General features: G+C 39.9%; 1 long non-coding RNA gene across 1 annotated transcript; it reads left to right on the plus strand.

Moving 5' to 3' along the window:
* Positions 1-1,888: 1,888 nt before the first annotated feature.
* On the plus strand, positions 1,889-5,293 carry LOC118244015 (uncharacterized). The gene is made up of 3 exons (XR_004777424.2): positions 1,889-1,943; positions 3,058-3,112; positions 4,350-5,293. It is a non-coding gene; the product is annotated as an uncharacterized LOC118244015 (long non-coding RNA).
* The last annotated feature ends 2,268 nt before the right edge of the window (positions 5,294-7,561 follow it).

The raw sequence follows: 7,561 nt of genomic DNA on the forward strand, positions 1-7,561 counted from the left end.
GCCGGCCGCCGCCGGGCCCCTCCTCCGCCACCACCGCCACCGCCACCGCCACCGCCACCGCCGGTGTTTTCATCGCACGCCATGGTTACCAAAATGGCGGTGCGCGGCGGGGTCAGGGCAGGACACCAGGCAGCCGGGCTCCCTCTCCCGCTGTCCCCTAGCCCCGCGTCCGAATCGCTTTTTTTTGCCATTAGGAAATGGACTGGCTTCAGTGCTGGCGTAACTATCGCGTTTCCTTCTCCCTTGTGCAGCTGCCCTGCTTGCAGTTAGGTGTCTGAAAAATTCAGCGCGGGGCTACGTGAGGTGCTCAGGAGCGCTTAGGACCCTCGAGGGCCCGATCTTCATGTATTTATACCATCTGCAGGGCGGTAATTTTGACCTGCAGTCACTGAAAAATCGCTCCCAGCAGAGAATCCAACAGGAAAAACTTCCCGTCGTGTCTGAGCGGGACTGGTGTGTCCTTCACGGCCCTCCACACACCTGGAGCTGTTGATTTTGTTCGTGGGTGATACCCAGACATAACCAAATTTTGTCATTGACTTAAGCAGATAACTTTATCCAGGTTTCTTCTTAAAAGGGTGGCCTTTTATGGGACACCGAAGGGGCTGTCCTTTATTTCTCTGAAAAGGGTAACATCCCCATGAAATGTTGGGAAGACTCTCAGCATGACAAGCACAGGAAAGTGCTGCAGAGTTCAACAGACAGAGGGGCCTTTTCACTTCTTCCACCACTGAAGGTCAGCTTTGCCTTGGTTTTAGGTGCATACAAAGAATTGAGGGTAGGGGTGAGTTTTAACAATGCCTGACTCTCCCAGGACTTCTGTACGATGTTTTATCTGTAGGCAGCTGGCCAAGGTGTTTTGACTAAAATGTTTTTGCACACAAATTGACAATTCTTCATCAAAATTTTCAAATTTAAACAAAAAATTATGAAAAACAGGGAGTAGTACTGATAAGCTTTTCACATATCCATTGCAATAAAGTAGAAGAGATCTATGAAATAAGTGGAAATTTTTCTTTTTATCCAGTTTTCTCAGGGCAGATCTACTGCACACACCAAAGGCTGTGCACGCTGCCCGACCTCCCCAGAGGTCCTTGGTTTCCAAAGCGTAAAAGCAAGAGCGCAGCCTCTGTGCTTGCTACTTCAGCAGTGTCTCAGTGGTCCAGCTGCGAACAGCTGAAGTAGCAGTATTCACCAAAAGCAGTGTGCTGGGTCAAGTTTCCTGTGTAACTTGCCAAAAAACAAGGATATGAAAACACTGTAAAACTTAAGAGTTGTGAAAAGATTTCCTTGTACTCTCAGTATACAGGTACAGCACTCAGTACATCTCTCAGGCTGTGTCAGAAAGGCAAAAACTGGGGCCTGATTTCTCACACGCAGACACAAGCAAGACCCATCTCTTTTCACTGCTCACGTTAGAAGCACATCAGCATGAGACGAGAAAGCACCCTATTAATATATGCCACTACACCTATTTACTGTTGCCTTTGGCTCTGTCTTTAAATGCATGTGTGGCTAATTGTTGAACGGCCTATGCAGAATACAAAATTATTTTGTTAAGGACCCAACCTTTTCCTTTTAAACTAAAACAAGAAAACTAAAAATGTAAATGAAATGAAATTGCCTTAGGACTTGGCAGTTTCTAAAATATTCAGCTAGCTGTTTGCATACCAAATACTCTAGTCAGTTGTAAAACTTCCTTTAAAGAATAGATTTAAAAAAAAAAAAAAAAGTAAAAATCTTTAAAGCATTCTGAGTTTAATGAGTGCTTGCCAAAACCCTATGCCCAAAAGAATGTATATTAGGTGCCATAAGATTAAAAATCTAAAGTATTTATCCTTTGATAAGCATCTTAAAACACATTATAATTAGGATACACCACACTTCTGCTGTAAAAAGAATGAAGAAGCACAATGTAGCCAGCATGGCATCAGAAGGAACTGGTAAAAAAAAAAAAGAAATTACTACAAATGGAAAATGGGGAGAAGGGTTGCATGCTGCCAAGTCCACAGGGGAGTAGTGGAGGCAGATAAAGAATGGCAAAACCCAGACTGAGTTTATAGTCATCAACTGGAGAATAAGCACACTTTTGTAAGTGTATCACAAGGAGGGTTGGAAAAGGACCTAGAAAGAAAGAAGTTCTATCAATAAGTGAGAATAGAGACTAAATTACTGATAACTCAGTAATCAGACTAAATAACTGATAACTCTGATAACTCAGAAATAACAGATAGCGATTCCCTTCTTTAAATCTGTCTTTAGTATGACATGCTTCAAATGTGCTGAGCATGCAACAGCTCCTGTGGATTTAAGAGCCTAACTCCAGGCACGCTTTTTTCTTTACTCTGGTTGACAGCTTGATAGGATCAAACTGTCCTGTTATGACAGCATAACTCCAGCACAGTTTAGTTTTCTTTGCTGAAATTATTCTGGAGGCAGCTAGATAATCTAGATCTACAGATGCATTATTGATGTAAACTGACAAGAATATCACCACTCTTCCACTGGTCTGTCCTCTGCCTAAACCAACTTATACTCAGTAATTATCAAGTTTGCCGTTAGTATTCTTCTTCTTAACAAGGTACAGGCATACTTATTTGAAAAGCAAGGTTGTTTGTTATCAGCTAGATAAGAAGGCAACATTTGAGGCATATAGCTTTATGTGGTAGAAAGAGATATAATTGAGAAAGGAGATTACAAATCAGGCTGTCTTACTGCTGAACCCAAGACTCCTTCAAAGAGTTCAAAATATTTAGATTAAGATGTCATGCAGTACCTTTACACTTAATATAATCAGTCACTGGGGCCAAGCAGTGCAGGACTCTCATGCTTAGTATTTTCTTCACAAACCAATTGCTAAAAAGAAAATGCCTCATCAGCACCATCCTTCATCACTGTTTTAAAAGGACTTAATATATATTTGTTCAACATCTGCTTTTCACTCTTCACTGCAAAGTGACTTTTTTTTCCTTTTTTAATTTTTTTTTTCAAATAAAAACGTCCAAAACTACACAGATTTATTTTTATTTTTATTTTTATTTTTATTTTTATTTCCAGGTGCTGGCTGATTTTTCACATTCCATGTTCCTGATGATGCAGCAATTATCAGCAGGTAAAAATGCAGTCTACTGAATTTTACTGAGTACTGCTTTTTACTGCTTTTACCGAGAAGCACTGGTTTGAAGAAATTATAACAGATAAGCTTAGAAGTTCCAATTCACAGACTGACTTCAACGGCCCAGCACGGATTTATTCCTGCTGAGCTCCAGAGATCCCCTTAGAAGCAATACCGTAGTGTTCAGACAACAAATGCAGAGCTGCAGTGAATGGACAACTGTAACTCAGGACTTGTAAAATACATTTGTAATGACCTAGTGCAGGAGAGTTTCATCCTTTCCCTAGCATTACCTACTGTAAAATTTGTTCAAAGAGATTTTCAACTGAGAAGAAAATGCCTCAGTCAGCTCACTCACCTAATTCACATTCTAATAAAGTGGCAGCATTTCCATTGTCCAAATTATGTTTCCAGGATTCCAGCTAACAGCCAGAAAAGGCATGAAGCAGAAAGTTGTTCATATATTGTAAGATGAAGTCTAACGCTTGCTAAGCTCCATACCCGACGTGGTGGTGCACTTCACTACACAAAGAACCGCACACTTAAACAGTGCTCTGCAGCTGTTAATGAGCAACGCGAGCAGCAATACAGGAAAGAATATTATATATAGGAAAGATATTCTTTCCCATTGTATATACGAAATGTATATTTCCTGTAGTACAGCAATGAATATTACACATGCAGGGTACGATTTCTGCTGCTTAACACTTGATGTCTATATCCATGCAAGTGATTTTAGGCTCCACTGAAAGTCCGTGAAAGAAATTCACTTTTAGTGGGTAAAATCATCTGACCTATGTCATCCATCCACTTTAGGACATGAAGATGAATCATGCTCTATAACTGTCTGTTTCCTTCAACAGGCTAGAATGATAAACTAGATGAGTAGGTCACATGCAGCTGTCCACGCCTATCAGATAAGCTACATCTTTAATGTTTTTATGTTGCCTGTGAACATACAGAAGACAATGTTCAGTTACAATGTGCAACATATGGCATCTAAAATGTGGAGTATTCAATACTTTGAAATGTACTAGTATGTAGGAGGTGTTTTAGACCAACTTAGCTACCCCCGAATATCAAAATGGGGATGAAGTCACACATGTACTTTTACACAGAAAGTAAATTTGCATACAGAAAGCTGATAACATCCTTGCTAGCCTGCACATCATGAATATTTGTGATGGTCTGATCCTTCAAACTAACGTGCATTCCACATTCAATTTTTCCATAGCATTCTTTATGGAAAAAATACGTCCAATACTATCAGAAGACAGTTCAGTATGAGGGAGAATTTTGTAAGCAACACAGAACTGACACGGAAGCAACCGCAAGGACACAACAGTGGGTATGAGAAACAAACCCCTCATGGCTTTCTGCAAGTGCTGGCCTTCTCCCTCACTGCCCTCCACACACAAATTTGAATAGCTGGCTTGTTCCAAACCTCAGCAAAAAGAAAAGAAGAAAAGAAGAGGGGGGGAAACTTCACACCTTCCTCGCTTTTCCTGCAAGTTGCTCTAAAATGTATCTGGTGCACTCTGGTGGCTGCTTTGGTAATTCTTAATGTGATGAATGCAAAAGGTGAAACAGTAATTACTGATGCCGTTTTTGAGATTATCCATATGAAGACTAATGAGCATATGAATTTATTCCAGTTTATTCAGTTTGATTTTTCTTGAACGCAACCCCTGGAGAAATTCAGGTCTCGCCCATCACAGCCCATCTGTTTACCTTATGAAAATCACAGGGAGTTTTGATTGCATGAGGTTCTCATCTCATCTGCTTTAATGTTTTCACTCATGGTCAGACAGCTGCTGAATTTTACCCAGAGGCATATCAGTTTCAGTAGTGGTAATTTATCCACATTTATTTGCTGTGTGACCTTGCACAATCCTCATACCCATGCTTGCCTCCCTTCTCCTGTCCATATAACGGGGCTAATAATACCTAACTATTTATGAAGGTTATTCACCATACGTTGAATTGCATTAAAAGGTACCAAAAGTGCAGTGTATTACTTCTTGTTGCTTTACTATTATGACTTTTTTTTTTTTTGGTGTGTGATTTAAAAGGGATAAAATGGCATGGGTTTCTGTATCCAGGAGCACAGAGAACAAATAATAAATCTTTTACACTTTGCAGTATCTCAACATGAGGTATAGGACTTTAGAGGAAAACTTAATACCACAACTGAAGTTCCACACCACTTTTGAAAAGTCATCATCAGTGTTGCAGGCTAAGGGTTTTTCACTGGTGATTCTGAAAGCCCCCTTTCTCTTGAGATAGTTTTGATACAATTTTAGTTGCTTAAACTTTCACTTCACATATGCCATTAATTCTGAAAAGACAGTGTATTTTCAGCATATGATGGCTTCAGTCTTTATTAATGCTCCCAAAGCGTCACTTAGATGTGGCACAGGTAGATACGTTCTCCAAGTGTACGAAAATAAAGACCAAAGAAAAACTCTGGTGCACGGTATCTATGTTTCTGATCAATCCTGTCTTAAGTACATACAAGGCAGCTCTATAACCCTCCCAAAAGTTTTTTCCTGTGTTCAACATGCTACATGCTTTCACTTCTCTGTCGGAGAGAATGCTTCTATCTTCCTGGCCATCTCTCTTGCATTTTTTTTTGCATCTGTTCCAGTGTGAATCAATCTTCCCTGAGCATGGGGGTCCTGAACTCTGTAGAGCAACTGGTATCTTGCACAATGTCACAAGCACTTTATTGTGGAAAACGTTAGCTTTTCCCATGGCTGTGTCACATTGGTGCTTACAGTCCTCCTATGACCAACTTGAACGTACATGCATATGATACAGTTGGAGCAGATTTGCTGACCAGTTTGCACATCAGAGCATACATGGGAAGGTCATTCCAAAACCTGTTAGGGATACATGCAGACTGGTGGGGGGCATTCAATTTTTTGTTGTGAGGTTGCTGTCATATGAAACCAGAAATCCCAGTTTTGTCTCTCCCCTTGGATAACACACCCAACATTAAAACCACTGGAGACATGGGAGCAGAGAAGGTTCCCATAACTCACAACACTACCTCTCTTATCCTTTAAATTAGGCATTTAACTGCTATATCCAGCATTTGGGTGTAACTGGACAGACAGAATGGCCAGCTCAAGTTTCATCAAGTGAAGTGAGGATGGGGGCAGCAAGTGCAGAGAACCTACTTGGAAACAACCATGCAATTTGCTGCTTTAAAAAGCAGGCTGTCTGTCACCCAGCTTCACAGCCTGTGCTAGCTATTCCCCCCGACTGCTTTAGATCAGGACTGAGTAGGGACTGGGATGTTTTTTTCACTCTACATCTGGCGAGGAAGTTGAAGGCATGCTCCCTCTTGCACACATCCTCTAAGTCAGCCTGATTTTTGACTCTGTGCTCTTCTCTTCATTAACCTTCTAATTTTGCTGCTGTCTGCAGATTTCATCACAGCGCAGAAACATCTGGTGGAGTAAAACATGCAGCAGCAATGACAAAGATTATTTTCTCGGTTTAGTCAGAAAAGCTCACGAACATTGTGACAAAATCCTAAACCAAGTAAGCCAGAGCTATCCAGAAATGTAGCTGCTAGGCTGGCAACAAGCGCTTCAGAACAATGAAAGAAACAATTGCCTGAGTCATCAGCTGTGTGAAAGAAAATGATTGCTCTGTAAAGGCTTTTAAACTGTAGCTTACCCAGTAAACTTCAAGTTAACCTAGAGCAAAGTATTTTTAGTTATTTCTTACAGATATGAAAAACAAAAATATTTATTTTGCATCATTCTCTTCCACCCCAAACATTCTTTTTTAAATGTTTTCCTCTCCCTTGTTTTACACAGTTGAATCAAATTCAGAGACCGTTCATATGGAATATTTCAAGCTGTCAATATTTGTATTATTTTGCTATTTTGAATTGAAACAGTCTTCTGAATCCAACATAAATTCACAAATGGTTTGCATCAACTCAGAACTGCATTTTCCAGGAATTTAGCTAAATTGCAAAAGAAGGCCACCACACTTCAACTATATATAAAGTCCTAACTACAGTTTGAGAAATACCACATTAATGGGGCAACATCTCTTAAAACTGTATCTGTACGTATCAGAGACAAATCAGAAGTGAGGAATTAAAGTCCCCATATTTTCACTTTTTTATCAGCTTACTAGGCTCATTTCTGTTATTCTGGAATTCTGTAAAAATCCTCAACACAACCAAATATTTAACTATGACTTTTGCACAAATTCGCTTTGCCAGCAATGCTTAGCACTTGTAATTTTGAATTAAATAATAGGATATTTGGAAGTGTTTTCCAACAGGTTTATTGCAACGAGGACTGACCAGATTTAGAACAAAGAAATTCGCAAACATAAACTGCAGGAATAAAATTGATCATTTGTTTATGATAGTACTCCTGATGCTTTTTATTTGCTCTTCATAACTATTCAAAATGTAAC

This window comes from Cygnus atratus, chromosome 3 (assembly GCF_013377495.2).
Source record: "Cygnus atratus isolate AKBS03 ecotype Queensland, Australia chromosome 3, CAtr_DNAZoo_HiC_assembly, whole genome shotgun sequence".
Taxonomy (NCBI): Eukaryota; Metazoa; Chordata; class Aves; order Anseriformes; family Anatidae; genus Cygnus; species Cygnus atratus.